Genomic DNA, 21777 nt, shown 5'->3' with positions numbered 1-21777 from the left:
GGTAGTTTGTATTTCTGTGGGTTCAGTGGTGATATCCCCTTTATCATTTTTTATTGCGTCTATTTGATTCTTCTCTGTTTTCTTCTTTTTTAGTCTTGCTAGCGGTCTATCAATTTTGTTGATCCTTTCAAAAAACCAGCTCCTGGATTCATTAATTTTTTGAAGGGTTTTTGTGTCTCTATTTCCTTCAGTTCTGCTCTGATTTTAGTTATTTTTTGCCTTCTGCTAGCTTTTGAATGTGTTTGCTCTTGCTTTTCTAGTTCTTTTAATTGTGATGTTAGGTTGTCAATTTTGGATCTTTCTTGCTTTTTCTTGTAGGCATTTAGTGCTATAAATTTCCCTATACACACCGCTTTGAATGTGTCCCAGAGATTCTGTTATGTTGTGTATTTATTTTTTTTAAGGCAGAGTCTTGCTCTGTCGCCCAGGCTTGAGTACAGTGGCTCGATCTCAGTTCACTGCAACCTCCACCTCCCTGGTTCAAGTGATTCTCCTGCCTCAGCCTCCAGATTAGCTGGAATTACAGGCACCTGCTACCACACCCAGCTAATTTTTGTATTTTTAGTAGAGATGAGGTTTCACCATGTTGGCCAGGCTTGTCTCAAACTCCTGACCTCAAGTGATCCACCCACCTCAGCCTCCCAAAATGCTGGGATTGCAGTTGTGAGCCACCGTGCCCTGCCTCTTTCTTGTATTTGATGATGAAAATCTGTTATTGACAGGCACCTGGCCTGTTTCTTGTATTTTATAATGAAAATCTGTTATTGACAGTAAGAGGATGGGGGCTCAGGTTAACAACAGGGTGTTAGAAAAGCAGCAGTAAAATTCGGTTCTCAAAACATTTGATGACTTATTCCTTTATTTGAACATGGGTTTTGCTAATAAAAGGCCAGCCATTTTGAAACTTTGATTTTATTGTCATGTTTTCATTTTGAAATTCATCTTGTTGTTTGTACGAATTGGCAGCTGTATGAGGGAAATTTCAGTTTTGCATATTTTCAAATTATTTTCATTTTTACATCAGAGATTTTGAACAGATGCTATACAAAAGTATTCATTTATTTATTCAACAAAATTTTGTGCTGGTTATGTTGGAAGCACTTAGTGAACTTCATGCTGTATGTGCCTCAGATACTTTTGTGAATGTAATGGCAACATCAAAAACTTTGACCTTATACACCTTATAAACCTTTAATTTCAAGGCATGTTGATGAGTGGCCATCTGCTATAACATACTTTCATGGTCATTTAATTAACCATTATTTGGGTATACCTTTTATTAAAACTGATTTTTAAAAAGTGGAAAATATTTAACACATCTTCATCTTGCCCTTTTCCTTAACATATGTAGATCAAGGGAGTCACTGAGAATCAGTTTTAGGGATAGTTATAAAAATCTTAACTTTGCAACTGTAACTTTGTCCTCAATGTAATCACTGGAAAAATAATTTACGTTTCAAAGGCTTTAATCTTTGTATTTCTTTGAAAAGGAACCTTCACCGAGGTTCTTTAAAAATTCTTGCTCTGTGCTAGAGACTGATAGGCTCATGGATATGGTCCTCTAATGGATCTGTACAACCTCAGTTCTCTGAGTGTCGCCCTCCTGTGGTGAAAATTAAAGCTTATTTTCATTTCATGTCTAGGATGTAGTATGTTCTTGTTGGGAAAAAATGATGTTTCTTGAGAAATAAGTGCCTTCAGTATCACTGTGTGTCACTTAATAAATATGACTAATATCTACTTTCACCAGTTGCTGCAATTTGATCCTTAAACAGCCATCTTTAAATTATACTTTTTCTTTGGATAAAGTAATTATAATAGACATTAATTATTTATACATACTTTTCTTATGTGGACAGCCATTCTTAGAACTAAAACATTCATATGTTTATATTAAAAGTACAATTATTATTTATTATTATTAATGTCAGTAGCCAAATGTAATCAACTCTCTTCTTTTTACTTCCTTTTTTGAATCAAAATGTTACACTTATACAAGCAAGAGCAACAGCTCTACATCTGTATCACTGCAGTGCCTAGAAGATACAACAGGACAATTTACAAAATCAAATTTCCAGGAAGTCTTTGTACACACCTCTAGTACAAAAGATGCTTCAGAGACTAGAGGGTCAGAGGGCAAAGAGAGGAAATATTCAACTCCCAGTTCAGGTCAAAAGGGAAGAAAGCCTGGTGTTGAAAGAAATCCAAGAATGACTGTGTCTGCAACTCACTCCTTTCTGTAAAGTTTTCATGGCGTTTTACTTAAAATATTTATTCTTATGATGGTCAATAATATGAATAATTATGCTTTGTAAGAGATTTATTCTTTACTTATAATTAATGGATCGTTCTAAGTTATTATATGTTTAGTTGCTATAGTAAGATGATATGAAAGATTTGTTGCCTGTTAAATGTTTCTGGGATCTTTACTTTATTTCTATATTATGATCTGTGCTTCCAAAGTTGAGCTGTAATTTTATTGTTTATTCAAATGTAGAATAAAGCTTAAGTTTTGGGAGACAAATAAAAGCTAGAGTTTTCTTTTCAGCTCTATAGAACAGTCATTTGTTTCTATAAATGTTCTTTATGTAGCTTTCCTAGTTCCACATTTAAAAAGATAAATATGGGGATCTACACAGGTCTCAGTAAATAATAATTCTTGATTAATTATGCATTTATTATAAAGCTTGAAGTTTAAAGTAGAATGTTGCTCAGCCTACATATCTTTTATAGTCAGGCTGCTATAATTATGTAATACCCAGTTAAATTTCAATTTCAGATAACAGAGAATAATATTTTAGTATAAGCATGTCCCAAATATTGCATGGGATATACTTACACTGAAAAAAGTATTTGTTTATCTGAAATTTAAAATTAACAGGGCATGATATATTTTCTGTGGCAACCTGTTTTATAGAGAACAGAGTAAGTCAGCTAAATTTTAGAATACTTAACCCTAACCTGGTGTTCTAAGTCTTTCTTTTTGTAATTATTATTATTATTTGGAGTCAGGGTCGTGCTCCATCACCCAGGCTGGAGTGCAGTGGCACAATCACAGTGCCCTGTAGCCTTGAGCCTCTGTTCTCCAGTGATTCTGGCACCTCTGCCTTTGCCTCCGAAGTAGCTAGTAGAACAGGTACGTGGGCCCAGCTAATTTTTTTTTTTCTCGTAGAGACAGTGTCTCAGGCTGGTCTGGAACTTCTGGGCTCAAGCAATCCTCCCACCTCTGCCTTCACTTCCCAAATAGCGGAGACCACAGACACACGCCACCACCATACCCAGCTTACTTTTTATCAGGTTGGTGCAAGAGTAATTGTGGGTTTTGCCATTGAAAGTAATGGCAAAACCCGCAATTACTTTTTGCACCACCCTAATAATTTTTTGTGGAGACAGTGTCTTGCCCTGTTGTCTAGGCTGGTTTCCAACTCCTGGGCTCCAGTGACCCTCCTGCCTTGGCCTCTAAAATTCTGGAATTACAGATGGGATCCACTGCACCAAGCTACTTTGTATAATTGTTAAAATAAACATAAATATTTTGAGAAATAGAAATGTCAAAATCATTGGAGGAAAATATATTGTAAAGTATACAATAGAAAAAATCAAACAAAATACAACAAATACAACAAAAAATTATCAAAATTTTCAGAGGAACAAAACAAAATCTAGTTTTACAATCTTCAGAATTCAATCCCATTATATCAAACATATAAAGAAATATATTCAAAGAAAAAGGCAATCAATAGCGACTGACCTCGAGATGACCCAGATGTTGGAATTAGTGTGGATTTTTAAAGTAGTTATTGTAATTCTTATTAAAATCAAAACCCCAAAAACCCTTAGAATAAATGGATAGGGAATCACAGCAGAGTAGAAGAAACTACAATAATAACAAAGGCTCAAGTGGAAATTCTAGAAGTGAGAAAGTTTTCAAAATTAAAAAATAATAATCAGTTGTGTTGAGGAGCAGTTTGGAGGTGATAAAGAGTCAATGAACCTTAAAATACAATTGAAAGTATTCAATCTGAAAAATGTGAGCAGTCATAGGTTTGGGTGAGGGAGCTTTTCCTTTGGTTAGTGCTTTTAGGTAATCTTGGTTTTGATAAGATTACTAGACTGATCCGTCAGGGGCTTGCTAAGCCAGAGTTTTTCTAGGTTTCAGTAGTGCTTTAAACAAAACTCATATCCTTGTGTACAAGATGGAAGAAGAGTGGACCAGATGACAATATTTAGATGCAGTCATTCTTAACCTCCGTTGCTCTCCCAGTGGTCTAGGTGGGGTTTGTATAAAGTGGAATGGGAGGAATAGGGAATGAGCCCCCACCTACCCTCTCCCCTGGTCCACTTGTCCTCCTTCACTAGTGGATAAAGTCCACGGGAACAGGCAAGTTATTTTAAATCTGTATCTTCTGTTGTCAAGATCTGTAATCAGTTCTGCTCGCTGGACTGGGGACAGGAACCAAGGGAACATGAGGGTGAAAGAGTTAACATGGACTCTAGGAACACACTGTGCCTACATGCAGAATGTTTGTGACAGGAAAGCCAGTCAGCAGGCAGATGGTCTCAGATACCAAGCTAGTGTTGGGAAGCAAGATTCAGTCTCTTGAAGGCGGTGTTCCTCATTGTGTGGTTTGTATCACTTGCTTCAGAATGACCTGGAGTACTTGTTAAAATGCAAATTTTGAGCCCAATCCTAGACCTCCTAAACCTGCATCTCTACGGATGGATCTCAGTAGTCGATATTGGAAACGTGCAGGTCCCTAGGAGATGCTTATGCATATATATTTGAACTGTTGTGTTTAAGGGTTAGGGAGCTGACAGAAGCAAGGAATAGACCAAGCCCTTGGGTGGGAAGGCTCCATAACCTTGGCACTGTTAGCATTCTGGGAGGAACAGGATTATGCCACATGCTTTGCGGCATCCCTAGCCTCTACCCTCTAACACCGTATTCCAGTTGTGAAAACCAAAAATGTCCCCTGGGAGGCAAAATAGTCACCAGTTGGGAACCGGAACCTCTGCTTTGTTGGATCAGAGTGGTTACTTTGTTCCCAATCCAAGGATCAGAACACAAGATGAGAGAAAGTCCAGCTATTGGAACTGGAGTGCCAAGTTGAAGCTAGACCTACAACAAAAGCTCCAAAAGCTCCTTTATAGGGCTGATCCCATGCCTCAGCCACCTAGCTTGTATAGATGCCATGTAACTCTAGATTTGGTGACAGAAGGAATTTAAAGGCTAGAACTAGATAGGGTCTTTCAGGTTAGGCCAGCACACAACGTGGACTTTTGACATCATCCAGATGCTTGAACCAACCTCAGTCCTGAGGCAGATTTTCCCGTGGCATCTGATACATGGCCTGTATTTGGAGCTCTCACTGGGATTAGATGCCACGGAAATATTGTGTTTAGGAACTCTGAAAGAGACAGGCTTCAACAAAGCAGACCTAAGTAACACGTAGCATCTGAACTTATTTATTAGCTTCCATTCCAGCCCACGAGGACAAAAGCATCACATACATATCCACTGTGGCAAACCTGTCCTCAGTAGGGATTTTCCCCAGTACTACTCTCGCCTCTGTCCTGAGCCCACTTGCTTCTTTGTAATGTTTCCACTTTCTGTCCCACTCCCTAATAGATGATTTTTCCTCTCTGCCCAACCCCCTAGTTCTGATATTTGGATTGTCTGTGTTCTGAGTAGTACTTAGGAGGTAGAATCAAAGCCTTGTTGATTGGATTGGGAGTTTCTCACTTCCTATTAAAGGCACTGATTAAGCTTCTATTGTATAAAGTAAAGTAAGATTATGATCCAGTAAGAAAGATTCCACAAGTAGCGCAGGAAGAATTGGTTTCTAGTACACTTCATGCTTCAGGACAGGAAATCCAGAAAAAAATTCTGTGGTACATTAAGTGTGTACTGTAAGTTTCATTTCCATATGAAAAACTGTAGTTAGCTAAAAATACATCCATGAAGAATCCTGATTAAACTTGCTTAATCCTGGTTAAACTAGCTACTAGCTAAACAACAATTTCACAACAACTCAAGAACTCCGTAAAAGCATTTCCTCTGAATATTTTATTCAGAAAAAAACACAAAAAGATAAGGCAGAAACAAAAGTCCCAGTCATTTGCAGTATCTGTCGGTTTCAATTTGGCTCTAATGTTAAAACAAAGAAAAATAGTAAAATTAATCTATGTTAAACATGCCATATATATTCAACTGCTAATAAATATAAAAAGCTTTAAAAATGTGTGCTCAATTTTGGTTACTGTGTTACCACAACACTTATATTAAAATATGTATACTTTTAAATTTGGTTTCTATAAAAAATGGATTCTAATCTTATAAAAGTTATTTCCTAATATTCAATAAATGTTGTCTAAGGGCTTTTTCAATCCAAATAGATATTTTAATTATTCCAGAATTTAATGGTGCTCTAAATTTCCAGTTAACAGGGTGAGAATGCTGTATTATTACAAGTGATAAAAGTTACAGGACATAGAGGTTATTCCGTTTTAGAGTCCACATCCTGATTATATTTTATAACCTCTTCTTGATTTCTTACAACTAGATACATATTCATTTGCTCAGCTGGAAAAAATTCTTAACATTATTTACTGACTTTAGGTATGAACTCTACCAGCTAGTTAACAGGAAATATGTAATTAAACATTGCCTTTATCAAGTAATGTACAAAAAGGGTAAGAGTAACTTTGGAACATACGACTTGAATGAGCGGCTGGTGATTATCCAAATCTGGCACTTAATTGATTTATACTTGTACACTCACAGCTAAACATCTCTGTTTTTCTACGTTGCAACTCTAGGACATTACTTGTCTACATAGGAAGAGTAATAAATATTAATAATGTGCTATGATAAACATCCTGCACTCTTCCAAATCTTAGAATAAAACTGCTTCAATTTCACTTGTTTAGCTTTTATACTTAGTTTTTTAATTGATCTATGCTTATTTTAAGGAACCTGAACTACTCTAACAGAATCCACATAATTTTTGTATTAGTCAAACTGCTTCTCTCTAACTCTGGTTGTAATAGTTATAAAAAGATAATGATAAATTTATGAAGTAGATACAGTCAAACCTGAATTTCTTAAAGTATATACTTAGAATCGGTTATAATTTTTAGATATTCTTTCTTGACAGTCTTTTCCCAAACTCATGACATCCTCTCTAGCTAATATTGCCACACTCATAAATTAGAAATAAAGACAAAAATGTGAAAACTACAGTAATTTAAGAGAATATAGGTTTTCTACATGCCATTTCTATTGGCTACTGAAAATAGTGGAAATAAGTAAATAAATAGCTACCTGTCCAGAAGCATCTCATGCAAAAATCCATCTTTCTGAGCCTTTTGAAGAATTTTACTGTCTTCTTTACTTATTTTAACTTTGTGGTCTTGGAAGCTCTGAAATTTCTTTCTCCAAAGAAAATGTCTTCATTGAAAAATACCTCAAACTCTGATTATACATATTTACTATTAAATTTATAAATACTGTTAATTTCTTTTTCACTTATTAAAAAGTCTAATTATAGGTGAGGCAGAGTGGGTCACACCTGCAATCCCAGCACTTTGGGAGGCCAAGGCAGGCAGATCACTCGAGGTCAGGAGTTCGAGAACAGCCTGGCCAACATGGTGAAACCACGTCTCCACTAAAAATACAAAAATTAGCCAAGCATAGTGGCGTGCGCCTGTAGTCCCAGCTACGCGGGAGGCTGAGAAAGGAGAATCACATGAACGTGGGAGGCGGAGGTTGCGATGAGCTGAGATCGTGGCACTGCACTCCAGTCTGGGGGACAGAGTGAGACTCCTTATTGAGGAAGAAAAAAAAAGTCTAACTGTATTTTTTTTAATAAGCTGGAGATTCTGAACAACAAAGACGACCTTCATGACCTCTCAAGAGCAAGGCCACTCATTGACTGGGTACCACAAGGCCCCACTTCTATTAGGGCATGCTGGCTGGAGTCCCCTGTGTCTTGGCCATAGCACAGACTTTGACTGGCATCACGCCCATTCTATGAATGAATAGAGAGATTGACTAACCCGAGTGACTAGCTTTGGGAGCTGGTAGGATGATTAGGAAAACTGAACCCTCAAGAAAAAAAAGCATTTAGCTCAGTGCTCTGTCCTAGAGGCTACATGGTGTTGCCTCTTCTTGTCCATCAGTTTTCATTTTTTCAGACAGGGTCTTGCTCTGTCACCCAGGCTGGAATGCAGTGGTGATCAGAGCTTACTGCAGCCTTGAACTCCTGGGCTCAAACAATCCTCCTGTCTCAGCCTCCCAAGTGGCTGGGCCTAGAGGCATGCACCACCATCCCCAGCTAATTAGGTAATTTATTTTGAAAGCACTTTGAGAAACACTTCACTGTCAAATCTGTAGGTCTAAAAGGAAAAACATACATACACATAATTGATTTCACATTGTTTTACATTACCTTTGTCTTCTTCTGGAATGTCATCTTTTTTCTTGGTTTCTCTTCCAGTGCAGGATCTAATCTAGATATTGGAAAAGAGAATCCAATGGGTTATATGTTTATCTTCCACCTTCCCCACTTTACATATCACATAAGAACATTCGAGATGATTTCTTATGCAGAAGAAAAAATTAACTGAGCAACAATATTCAGAAAAAGACCGGTTCTGGCTATGTGTTTTTACTTCATATATATAATCTATATGAGTAAGTGCTATCACATGCTTCCTCCTCAGCCCTTGTGTCAGAAACACTACAGACAAAATTATTTCAGAAACATTTTATACATCAGATCCTGCTAGGCAATAAAGGAATCATTAATTTAATTTTGTCCTCCAAGTGAATACACTAGGATCAAATTATCCCTAGTAGACAAGTGTCATTTGATCAGATTGAAAGCTCAATAGCTATTTTACATTGCACAGGCTATTACCAAACTATTAAAACTTTTAACATTACACAACTTGTTTTTAATTGATTGGAACCCACCTCTTTTAGTAGCCTCTTATGTCCTCCTAAGTTGGATAGATGTTTACTATCACATGTCATAAGTTAATTAATCTGCATTCAACAATTAGGATACTCACAGAACAGGCAATGGGCAATGGTAAGGATTCATGTCTCCTAAGGGATCTCTGTGGCCAGAGTCCAGTTTCAGAGCTGCTTAGAAAGTGATGACAAATAACATGTTTGTGCCAATGACATCTTTGTGACAGTTTTGATTTGAGGGGTCCCAGACCTCAAAACATTCCCTGCTAGGGCCTGTAACACAATGCTACCTTTAGTAAGAGGGATCTGTGTTCTGGTAGATAAGGCAAGGTCCTAAAGGTGAAGGGCTGACAGAGATTAATTAGGACAGCCTGCAATTAAATGGTATGAAAAGAGTCCTAAATAATCACTGTTCAGAGCTTCCAAGTACTTGAGTAACCAAAGAGACACAGAAAACTTTGTATTTCATCTCAAAATTGCTTTAAATAGTGAAAAATGCAATCTTTGTGTATCTTTGTGTCTTTGTATAAGTGCAAAGCACTGCACATATATTTGCAATTGTTGCCTTCAGTAACACTTTTGTGATGATATCCAGATGAAAAAAATTTAAACATGATACAATAAAATATAAATAAATTAAATTAAATGCAAGTCACAAACCCGTCTGCATTTCCTCAATGACCTGTTTCCTGAGAAGCAATGTGCTATGAAATACTGAGAGTGGCCTCTGGAGTCAGCTGAGCCTGGGTACCCATCCTGTCTTACCACACCTTGAAATCACTGTGATTTCCATGAACTGACTGACAAAAACCACAAGGATGTAAGGAGGGTCAGAGGCTGTCTTCCTGTCTGTAAGGCTGAGCTCACATCCACCTGACAGGAGCATTATGGAAATTCAAGACTACAACGCATGTGCCGGATGCATGCAGTGAAAAAATATAGCATTTCACTTCTCTAACTGTAAGAAAATATCTACATTTTTGATTGAAATTGTTTGAGCTTTAGATTTGAAATTATCTGAAATCAAGACTATTCTAAAAAGAAAATCAAACATATGACCGGAAATCTAACATGAAGCACATACAGAGAATTGAGAGATGCTTTTAAATTACACTGGCAGTAAAGAAAAATGTAATATAAATTTTTATGCTCTAATTATAAGAATGAAGGGCATTTTAGAAAAGACATTTGCCCCCTCTCTTAGAGCCTTCCACTCTGGCCCCCACAATGCCAACAAATCTGGGTCAGACTGGATGCAACTTGTGATTCCCAACAGAGACAAACAAAGCAAGGTTCACGATGCTCAGTACTGCGTTGGAATGCCAAGACACAGAAAAACCATGTGTCAAGAAGGGGGGAGTTATTCTTTAGACACCTCCTGGTATATGTTTATCATTAAAGATCAGTGGCTTTTGTGAGTCTAAGAAATTAAGCCTTAAATGTTTTCATCAAATTCTAGTTAACTACCTGATTTATCTAGGTTATATTAACAGTATTATTTAGAATTTCACCTTGATATGAAGATGTCTGTTTAACTTTTACAATGATGTAAAACAAACAGTAGGATTAGGGAGGGCACAGGCCACTGGTGCAATGGATAACGTGTCTAACTACAGATGAGGGAATTTAGCCTGGAATAAGGAACTTTTATTTCCAGTTTAGTGAGGCACACACATTTTAAAAATAAAATAAAAATCATGTTTCATGTGATTCGTGTTTCTCCTAATGCAAAGAAGACAGGTACTATTAATAAAAATATTTTTAAAATGTAAGGGCTAAGGCCCCAGAAGTTCTGCTATGATTTTTTGTTTCATAGAGTGATTATCATCACAGAAGTTCAAGCATTACATAAATACAAACGCGTATACCCCGACCTGGTAATTCTGCTTCTGGAAATTTATCTTCAGGTCCACCTGCACAACCACAAATTGATGCATATTCAATGTTATGTACTGCAGCACTGTTTATAAGAGCAAAAGTCTGGAAACAGCCTAAATTTCCATCTATAAAAGACTACATAAATTAAGGTACATCCCTAAAATGGAATATTATGTGGCTGTTAAAAAAGAGAGAGAAAAAGAAAAGCAAGAAAAAGAGAAAATTTTGTACATTCAAACTAATAATAGAAAACTCTCCAAGATACAATTTTAAGGAAAAAAAATCAGAAGTTGAGAAGACTATAGAGGAGGCTGCCTTTAGTGCAAAAAAGTTGAAAATTATAAATGTATTCATATGTTTATAAAGAATTTTAGGAGGCTATAAAAAAACAAAACAAAGGGAAAGAGGAACAGGAGCTAGAACAAAGGTGAGTAAGATGCATGGCAGGCATATGTCTTCATCTTCGTATGCTTTTATTTAAAAATGTTGGATCACGTGTACATGTTATCTATTTTAAAAATTAGACTTTAAAATACAAGCAAGAAAACAAGAAAATGAAAGCTTAAAAAGAGCATGTGGAACTACCAGAAAAAAATACTAATCCATGGAGATAATGGCAAGGCAGCTCCTAGATGAACTGATTTCTCTACCACATTGTATAAACAAGCCATCAACTATGTGACTTATAATTAAAAATGAGTCTATTTGAAACAGCAGATTAAAAAAAGCTATTAACTAAATCTTTAAAGTGACAGTAAATGATGATTTAACATTTTAAAGAGATACAGTCACATCGCATGTGTGAATGCAGTCATCCGTATAAAATGTCACCATTACCTTGATCATTTCTTCTTCTCCTGCTGTTTTACTTTTTGCTTCTATGTCTCCTGCTTCATTGCATCTAATAAAGCAGCTATTGAGGCCAATAAAGCAATTTTCCCCTAAGTGAAACAAAATAACAAAATAGCCATGAGGATACTTCTTCTATCAAGCTACCAATGACTTTCTTCACAGAACTGGAAAAAACTACTTTAAAGTTCATATGGAACCAAAAAAGAGCCCGCATTGCCAAGTCAATCCTAAGCCAAAAGAACAAAGCTGGAGGCATCACACTACCAGAATTCAAACTATACTACAAGGCTACAGTAACCAAAACAGCGTGGTACTGGTACCAAAACAGAGATATAGATCAATGGAACAGAACAGAGCCGTCAGAAATAATGCCACATATCTACAAGTATCTGATCTTTGACAAACCTGACAAAAACAAGAAATGGGGAAAGGATTCCCTATTTAATAAATGGTGCTGGGAAAACTGGCTAGCCATATGTAGAAAGCTGAAACTGGATCCCTTCCTTACACCTTACACAAAAATCAATTAAAGATGGATTAAAGACTTAAATGTTAGACCTGAAACCATAAAAACCCTAGAAGAAAACCTAGGCATTACCATTCAGGACATAGGCATGGGCAAGGTCTTCATGTCTAAAACACCAAAAGCAATGGCAACAAAAGCCAAAATTGACAAATGGGATCTGATTAAACTCAAGAGCTTCTGCACAGCAAAAGAAACTACCATCAGAGTGAACAGGCAACCTACAAAATGGGAGAAAATTTTCGCAACCTACTCATCTGACAAAGGGCTAATATCCAGAATCTATAATGAACTCCAACAAATTTACAAGAAAAAAACAAACAACCCCATCAAAAAGTGGGCGAAGGACATGAACAGACACTTCTCAAAAGAAGACATTTATGCAGCCAAAAAACACATGAAAAAATGCTCACCATCACTGGCCATCAGAGAAATGCAAATCAAAACCACAATGAGATACCATCTCACACCAGTTAGAATGGCAATCATTAAAAAGTCAGGAAACAACAGGTGCTGGAGAGGATGTGGAGAAATAGGAACACTTTTCCACTGTTGGTGGGATTGTAAACTAGTTCAACCCTTGTGGAAGTCAGTGTGGCGATTCCTCAGGGATCTAGAACTAGAAATTCCGTTCGACCCAGCCATCCCATTACTGGGTATATACCCAAAGGACTATAAATCATGCTGCTATAAAGACACATGCACACGTATGTTTATTGCCGCATTATTCACAATAGTAAAGACTTGGAACCCACCCAAATGTCCAACAATGATAGACTGGATTAAGAAAATGTGGCACATATACACCATGGAATACTATGCAGCCATAAAAAATGATGAGTTCATGTCCTTTGTAGGGACATGGATGAAATTGGAAATCATCATTCTCAGTAAACTATCGCAAAAACAAAAAACCAAACACCGCATATTCTCACTCATAGGTGGGAATTGAACAATGAGAACACATGGACACAGGAAGGGGAACATCACAATTCGGGGACTGTTGTGGGGTGGGGGGAGGGGGGAGGGATAGCATTGAGAGATATACCTAATGCTAGATGACGAGTTGGTGGGTGCAGCGCACCAGCATGGCACATGTATACATATGTAACTTACCTGCACATTGCACACATGTACCATAAAACCTAAAGTATAATAATAATAATAATAATAATAATAATAATAAATTTTCCTCCCTGATTTGAAAATCACAGAAAAGAACTTAAGAGAAGAACGTAAAAAATATAATACAAGAACATATAGAAAAGGAAATCAAAATCACCTTTCATTTTACTATTCAAAGATTACCACAATAAATATTTGTAGTGTATCTTCCTAGTAAGACTAAATTCTAATTAGATGAGGTAGGATTGCTTCCTTTCTAAAAGATCTACAGAAGATAAAACTGTTTAGTTCTGTTTGAAAAATTAACTTTAAAGACAAGAACATAATTATGAATGCATACTCTAGTAAAATATTAGCATTTTAAGTAAAATTTATTTTCTTCGGAATTAGAAAACATGAAAAGGTATATACAATGCCTTTGGTGTTTTGAATTTAAGAATCAATGACTGAGGGACTTTTGTGTGTGAAAATAAATATTCATATACTGTTTTAGTTGTTTAATGTTTGACGTATTCACTGCTTTCTATTAAACAAAATTTTAAAAACTGATTTTCTTGTGTATCTAAATCTGGGTTATAAATATGGTTAGCTTAACTCCCATAACAAATAAAATGTTTATTTATAACTTGTATTTGATTGATTCTTTTGGAAAACTTGGAATACCATAATATTTAGACAAAATATTTATAAATATAATGATTACAAAATATGTTCACCTTATATCACATGCAGTTAAAAACGTGCTGATAACATGGATTTAATATCTTAGTCAAGTCACAAGGGCTGGGTGGTCTCTCATCTGGATGGCGCCTGGTGAGCTCTGGAACATGGCAGTTCACATCGCATGGTGTGGTCCAGGTGATTTAAACCTCTGCCACAGATTATTCAGCTGAGTCCTTTTTGCAATAGAGTTTAAAGACCCTCTTTCATATAAATTTAAATTTTTGAAACTTAGTGTCCTTCCTAAAAATAAAATGAAATGAACTTTCCTAAAGTGTTGTATTATTAGTACTATCTAAGTCATCATCCTGGCCTTATGAAATATTGACATTTTCTACTGGTGTAACTTTTATTAGAAGTATCTCATCATAACTATTAGGATCATCTCAAAGGGGTTGCAACACATTACAGGTAATGAAATCAATGTAGTGTTTCCTGAACGGTATTGGGTGGGTGGGGGGGGAAAGGAATACACACAGACCCACAGAGGAAGGGGTAAAAGAGAATAAGAAATATCAAGGTGCATAACACATGGATAAGTAAGTATTGTTAAGTAAAACTCTTGCTTCGATTATACATATGTGTGTGCTGGGCTGCAATGTAAAAATGCATTTCTCAATTGATTAGGTCAAAACAGTTTTCAAGTCACTGACTTAAGATTTTATCCTAGGGGATGAGGAACTTAGTCGAAATGATTACCTCTTTCTGGTAGGAAGTTTGTTTAATCTGTCATCTTAGAAAACACTGCTGACTTCCTCTTTTCAGTTCATTATTGTATACTACTAAAGCTGCTACTCAAAGGCTGAGCTTATCTTCTATTTGCTTGTTCTGCGTGGTGCCCACTGGTCCTTACTGTTTCTGATACAGTGATCTACTTTTTAAAGACAGTTTAGCTCTCACATATTTTTGTTCAATCTTTACTTCTCACACAAACAGGAAAGGGAAATTATGTATTCTGTATCAACAAAGACTTAACAAAACATCCATATACTACAACTGTCTACTTACTAAAATGAAGAATTAGTATATTATCTTTTTTCTTATATTAAAACTATTTTTTCGTAAACTATTTTAAGCTTATGAACTGAAAGTCTTTTAGAGATAATTTACTTCAATGAACTATTATTATTTATATTTTATACACAAATTGTCACAACTTTGTCTTAGCTAGCTCCACAGTTCGCTTACAGTCTGTAATGTTTCTGAAAGCATCCATGATTTCTGCTACAAAGAAGATACTTAGGAACTATTCTGTTTTCCTACTCTGAGACCTAGAATTGACTGGTTCTTCAATGGAAATGAGATCCATATCTAGGCACTAAGGGTATACAGAAATAATTGTGGGCAAAAGTACTAATGCTATTTTTGTTGCACTATATTATGAGATCTCTTTAAGGCTCTATGTTCTTACTGATTTATTCCAGTTTAATGTATTATACTACTGCATCCTACTTTTTCTTTTTAAATATATTATGATTGACTGTTACAGACTTTCTGTTAAACTGACAGGAAGATTTTGTAAACAATAACAGCACTTACATTTTGAAAGACTGGTTCCCATTGTTCTCTTGGTTCAATTGCATCTGAACGCTCAACAACAAGTCCATCTGAATTTATACCAAGATATTTTCCATAGCCAGATTTCAGGGCAATTCTGTACATTAATAAGGTAGATAAAAGTTAAAAACTGAGAGAAAATTAATTATAGAACATCAAAACAGGACATGTGTATGTGTGTGGGTGTGTACATATCTAAAGTTTCAGACTGGACATATTCCAAGTGTTCAAAAGCTGCATGTGGCTGAGTGGTGACTCACTTCTGTAATCTCTGTGTTTTGGGAAGGCAGTGGGAGAATTGCTTGAGGCAAGAAGTTCAAGATCAGCCTGGACAACAGAGTGAGACTCCATCTCTACAAAAAATTTAAAAAGTTAGCTGGGCATGGTGGTGTGCGCAGTTTTAAATTGAGTTTTATATTTTGCTGTTTTAATATAAACATTGTACCTTATATATTACGTAACAAATATTTTCAAAATTCATCATTCTTCAATTATACCTCTTTAGTTATAAGTTCAATAATAAATTACTAAAACTTACTTTTTCTCTTATCACAAATAGTTCTATTTACATCTATTCTGTACATAAAACTGATTTATCCTTAGAAAAAATTCCTAGAAATAATTGGATCAAAGGGTATAAACTATAAAGTTCTTATGTCATCAAACTGTTTTCCAGAAAATGCTGCTTCCATTTACATTCTTACCTCAAATTAACAGAGTATGTTTTGTATCATGGATTTTTTTTTTTAAATTATGACTCTAAGAAAATACTTGAAAACCTGATATGGGAAAAAAAACAGTATCCTATTAATTTGCATTTTAGTAGTTAACTAGAATAACAATTGTTTTTTTTTTTTCCTTTCCTTTTTAGTTTTTTGATTATCTGGTAATGTCCCTTGTCCATTTTTCTATTCAGATCTGATTGTTCACAATTTTTCTACTGGGGTCTTCAGTGCTATGAATTCTATACAAGGTACATATGAAGAGTAAAATCTCACTGCCTATTAAGGTTGTTGCAAATATTTTCCTCATTTGTCAGTTAACTTTCTTTATAATCTTTTTTTGTTTATAATTGTAAAGCAGTTTAAAACTATTGAATTTTTTCTTCCTCTGCTTTTATTCTTTGTCTTTCACCCTACTTATCAGACTTTCGAAGAAAGTATAGAAATAATCATCTTAATGTGATTTTTTAAAATTATGATTTCTTTCACCTTACCAAGAATCTCCTCGGATGTCAGAATTGAATTTTACTCCTTTATACATTAATGATTATATAACGGAAATCATTATCATGTTGATGTAACCAATTACTAAAATATGTAAATTCACTTTCAGTATCTTTTACCCAAAGAATCATTCTATACTTCTGCACAAGGAGAGAATAAAAAAGGTTATTTTATAAAATGACTGTAAAAATAGTGAGTAAATATATTCTTTTGGTAGTTACAATGCTGTAACATTCTCTGCTGGTTTCAACAATATTCCTTTTTTCAGTCTTCCTGTTTGTCTTTAGACTTCCAAACAGGGAGTTTAAATATCATAGCAACAATGAGCCAGGTTTTGTACTATTTGATTTATTTTTTAATCTATCTTATTTGCTGTGTGAAATTATTAATCTGCATTTTTTAACTTACACATCTTTTTTCCAGCCCAGCATTATATATTGATAGGAAATCCACTAAAAGTAGATCACAAAATCTACTTTTCAAAAAAGCTATTTTGTTTTTTATGTCAAAATTACCGTGGGCTTAAGACAGATACTAAAATTTTTAATGAATACAATTAAATTTTTAAAATAACTAGTTACTAATTATATTACAACATAAGCTCACCTGGAATCAGATAATTTGACAGCCATAAACTGCTCTGGAGGACTAGGGCCCTCATTGATTATTGGAGAAAAAACATTTGAAAATAAATTTGACATTTGCTGTAAATATAAAGACATTATTTTGCTTTAAAAAATGTGGTTATTTTCTTCTGCAATTAAATGTAAGAATATTCAGATATACTGATGTCACTGTAATACTCTATCTTTGGAATCAAGATCTATTTTACCTTCTTTTAACTACAATGTTAATTTTATACACTGAGTAAGACAGGGTGATATAATGCTTATTTAATAACTTTCGAGATAGCTTCTCTTTATGCTTTAAAATACAGTCATAAATAAGCACTTATTTAAAAAGCTAAATGTTTTCATTTATTTAATGGATGGCCTTGCTGACCAAATGATACTGCTTTTTATCTACTAATTACTTTGTATCTCATTAGTGCTTCCTCTAATGGACTAAAGAAAATGAGCAAACTTCAAATTGTTAAATGCTCCCAGGTTAGTTTTGGTAACAGGTCTGAATAAAAAAGTAATTCAAACATGTTTGACTCAAATATGTTTCCTTTTTTCTTTCCACTTACTATTTTAATTATTCATGTTGTTTTGATTTCCAAAGAAACTCTTCTGGAACTACACGGAATGTTTTCAAATGCTTATGTTAGAAAGAGGGACTTTCCAATGGCTGGTAAATATTAAGGAATTAAAAAATAATGGAAGAGTCAAATTCAATGGTTCCATTCCTTTGGAAAATATTTGAGACTAGTTAGACTTTGGCCTAAGTGAATGAATGTCCTAAAATCTACACTTGCGGCAGGATCTTCCCTTCCAGACACAAACCTTCTTTGTGTGGAGCTCCCAGGGTAAAAAGACCATTGTTAAGTGCTTGTATATAGGTTCCCTCATCCATTTCAATGGCTATGGTTCCTGAAATTTCGCCAAAGTTTTTTACTGTCCACCAGATTCCTAAAAAATAAAATTGATATTTCAACTTTATATTTTAGTTTTGACACAGAGTTCTTTGTTATTATAACTTAGTTTTAAAAACTTTTTATTTTCAGTCGTAAGAAATAATACAATGATCTCACATATCCTTTACTCGCTTTGTCTCAATGATGACATCTTGCATAAGTATCATACACTGTTAGAATCAGGAAACTGACACTGATATAATCCATGAAGCTTATTCAGATTTCACCAGTTTTACATGTATATGCATGTATGTGCACGGATTCATGCAACTACCAGCACAGTCAGGATTAGGTTTTTAAAATACAAAATAGCAACATACAGCCAGCCATGGGGGTGCATGCCTGTAATCCCAGCTACTCGGGGAGCTGGAAAAGAGAATCACTTGAGCCCAGGAGTTCAAGGTTATAGTGAGCTATGATCACGCCACTGCACTCTAGCCTGAGTGACAGAACAAGTTCCTGTCTCAGAAAAAGACCAAAACAAAACAAAAGACAACATGTAAGATACAAATTGATATATGGAGAACGGTCACTCTCATGAAAGACCCCGGCCATCTATTCATGCCTGCTTTCCAGAGGCAATGTCAATCATAATGTTTCTTAAAAATGCCTCTACAGGAAGACTTTCTAGCATAGTAATCTTTTTTTTTTTTTTTTGAGACGGAGTCTCACTCTTTCACCCAGGCTGGAGTGCAGTGGTGTGATCTTGGCTTACTGCGACCTCTGCCTCCCGGGTTCAAACAATTCTCTGCCTCAGCTTCCCGAGTAGCTGGGGTTACAAGAGCCTGCCACCATGCCTGAATAATTTTTTTTGTATTTTCAGTAGAGACGGGGTTTCACCACATTGGCCAGGCTGGTCTTGAACTCCTGACCTCGTGATCCACCCGCCTCTGCCTCCCAAAGTGCTGGGATTACAGGTGTGAGCCACGGCACCTGGCCAGTAATCTTAACTATGATTTTAGATTGAAAGCAAAATGAGCAGAATCTGTGTCTATGTATACTAAATTCCGATTTTCCAGTAGAAATATTAGACTCCAGCAAAAATTATTTTAAAAGTTGTTATAAAAGTTTATATCTTAATGTTAAAAAAGATCCTCAAACCTCCTCCTAAATTGTACTTTAACTAGAGTAGAAATGAGTCAATCATCAACTGGATATTACATATTAAGGAATTCTTGTTAATTTTACAAGGTCTGATAATGACATACTATAATGTATAAAAATAAAGAACAAAACAGTTGATGAGAGAAATACATACCACGTTAAGAAATGTACATTTATGTACTTATGGTTAAAATGACATAATATCTGTGATTTTACTTAAAATTTTCTACGAAAAAATGTGTGTGTGGGTGATTAAGTAAATGAAATGAGATTGGCAAAATATTGATAATTAATGCTGGGGCCTGGGCACATGGGGATCCATTATATTCTTCTATGTATGGATTAGCTTGGATATTTCCATAATAAAAAGGTTTTAAAGATTCAGTTAATTCCACTGCACAAAATTTTCTATTCAACTAAACATTTCATGCTTTTCATAATGAATTTTAAAATACATAAAATTTTAGCTAAAATGAAGTTGGACCCTTATCTAACACCAAATACAAAAAGTAACTTAAAATAGACCAAAGACCTAAATGTAAGAGCTAAAGTTAGAAAACTTTTAGAAGAAAATGGGAAAAGCTTCACGACAATGAATTTGGCAATGATTTCTTATATAGAGCATCAAAGGCACAGGCAACAAAAGAAAACATAGACAAACTGGACTTCATCAGAATTAAAAACTTTTGTGCATCAAGAGCCACTGTCAACAGAGTAAAAGGCAGCCCAGAGAATGAAGAAAATATTTCTAAATTACATACATTGTAAGGAATTCATATCCAGACTATATAGAGAACTCCAAAAAGACAAACACCACAATTCAAAACTGGGCAAAGGATATACACGGACATTGCTCCAAAGATGATATACAAATGGCCAATAAGCACTCGAAAAGATGCTCAACATCACTAGTCACTAGGGAAATATAAATCAAAACCATAATGCAATACGACTTCACACCCATTAGAATGCTATTATCAAAACAAACAAAAAACAAAAAACAGAAACCAAGAAAACCAGAAAAACAAATGTTGGGCAGGATGTGGAGAAACTGAAACCCTCTGCAATGCTGGTGGGAAGGTAAAATGGTGCATGCATTTAAATGCCACTGAAGTGTACACGTGAAAATAGAAAAACTGGCAAATTCTATATTCTGTGTATTTTGCCTCCACACACACACAAAACCAATGGAGAAAAAGAACATTAATCAAAATTAAAATTTCATCTAAAGATGATTAGAAAGCAATAAAACTAATGACAATTTAGATGATTGAGTTATAGCTACAATTGTTTTCAGTAAAAGAAATAATGCTTTATTCTGAATCATTATGAACAGTGTTATGATTAGCAAGTCTTTCTTATAAATGTAACAGTTAATAATTTTAAATTAGTTTTACTTTGTATGTTCTATGCCACATTCACCAAGTACACTTAATATTAAGTAAAATCATTTAAATATAATATCTCATTAATGTTTTGCAAATGAAGAAGAAATTTCTGGCAGACAAACTCCTCAAAATTTTCACACTCTGTCCAAGTAGGGAAATGATACAATAACATTACTTACAATATTGTCAACTGAAAAAGAAATTACTTTGAGCAGATGCCAGTATTTTTTCTCAATGAGATTTCAAAGAATAAGAAAGCTAAACACACTATCATCAAGAATTAAATGTGAGCATTCTGCCTATTTTCTGCAAGTGGCCTACATTGAACCTTTGGAGGTATGCTTATATGTTTAACGACTAAAGTAACATAACATAATACTTAACAGTGTCACTCAGGGGTTTTAGCTGTGAAAAAGCAGTGGATCCTAAGAACAGTGGGCACTGAAGTTGCCTGTCTCTATGTCAGGTTACAGCTCAAGCTGTGTATATGCTGCAGACGCCCAAGCTGAATTTAAGAGAATCCGCTCTAAAACATTACTTGCTATTTAGACACATGCTTAAAGTTATTTCCTTTTAAACCTTAGGCAGATGGTGAAATATTCCCGCTGTGTTGTCTCACAATGCATAATAAAGCTTTTCACATATTTTCACATAGTTTATAATGTTTACATATGTCTGGCATGCATGTAATCTAGCACTTTGAGAGGTGGAAGCAGGAGAATCACTTAAGCCCAGGAGTTCAAAATCAGCCTAGGTAACAAAAGGAGACCCCCATCTTTACAAAAAAATTAAGAAATTAGCTGAGTATGTTGGTACAAGACTGTGGTCCCACCTACTTTGGAGTCCGAGAT

General features: G+C 35.1%; 1 pseudogene; it reads right to left on the bottom strand.

The window, feature by feature from the left end:
* Positions 1 to 389: 389 nt before the first annotated feature.
* LOC129053716 (protein FRG1-like) lies at positions 390 to 17835 on the bottom strand (annotated as a pseudogene).
* Between the last annotated feature and the right edge of the window lie 3942 nt (positions 17836 to 21777).

The sequence above is a fragment of the Pongo abelii genome, chromosome 12 (genome assembly GCF_028885655.2).
Source record: "Pongo abelii isolate AG06213 chromosome 12, NHGRI_mPonAbe1-v2.0_pri, whole genome shotgun sequence".
In the NCBI taxonomy this organism is placed as follows: Eukaryota; Metazoa; Chordata; class Mammalia; order Primates; family Hominidae; genus Pongo; species Pongo abelii.
Note: the sequence above shows the minus strand (reverse complement) of the source record. Positions and strands in the feature narration are given on the sequence as shown.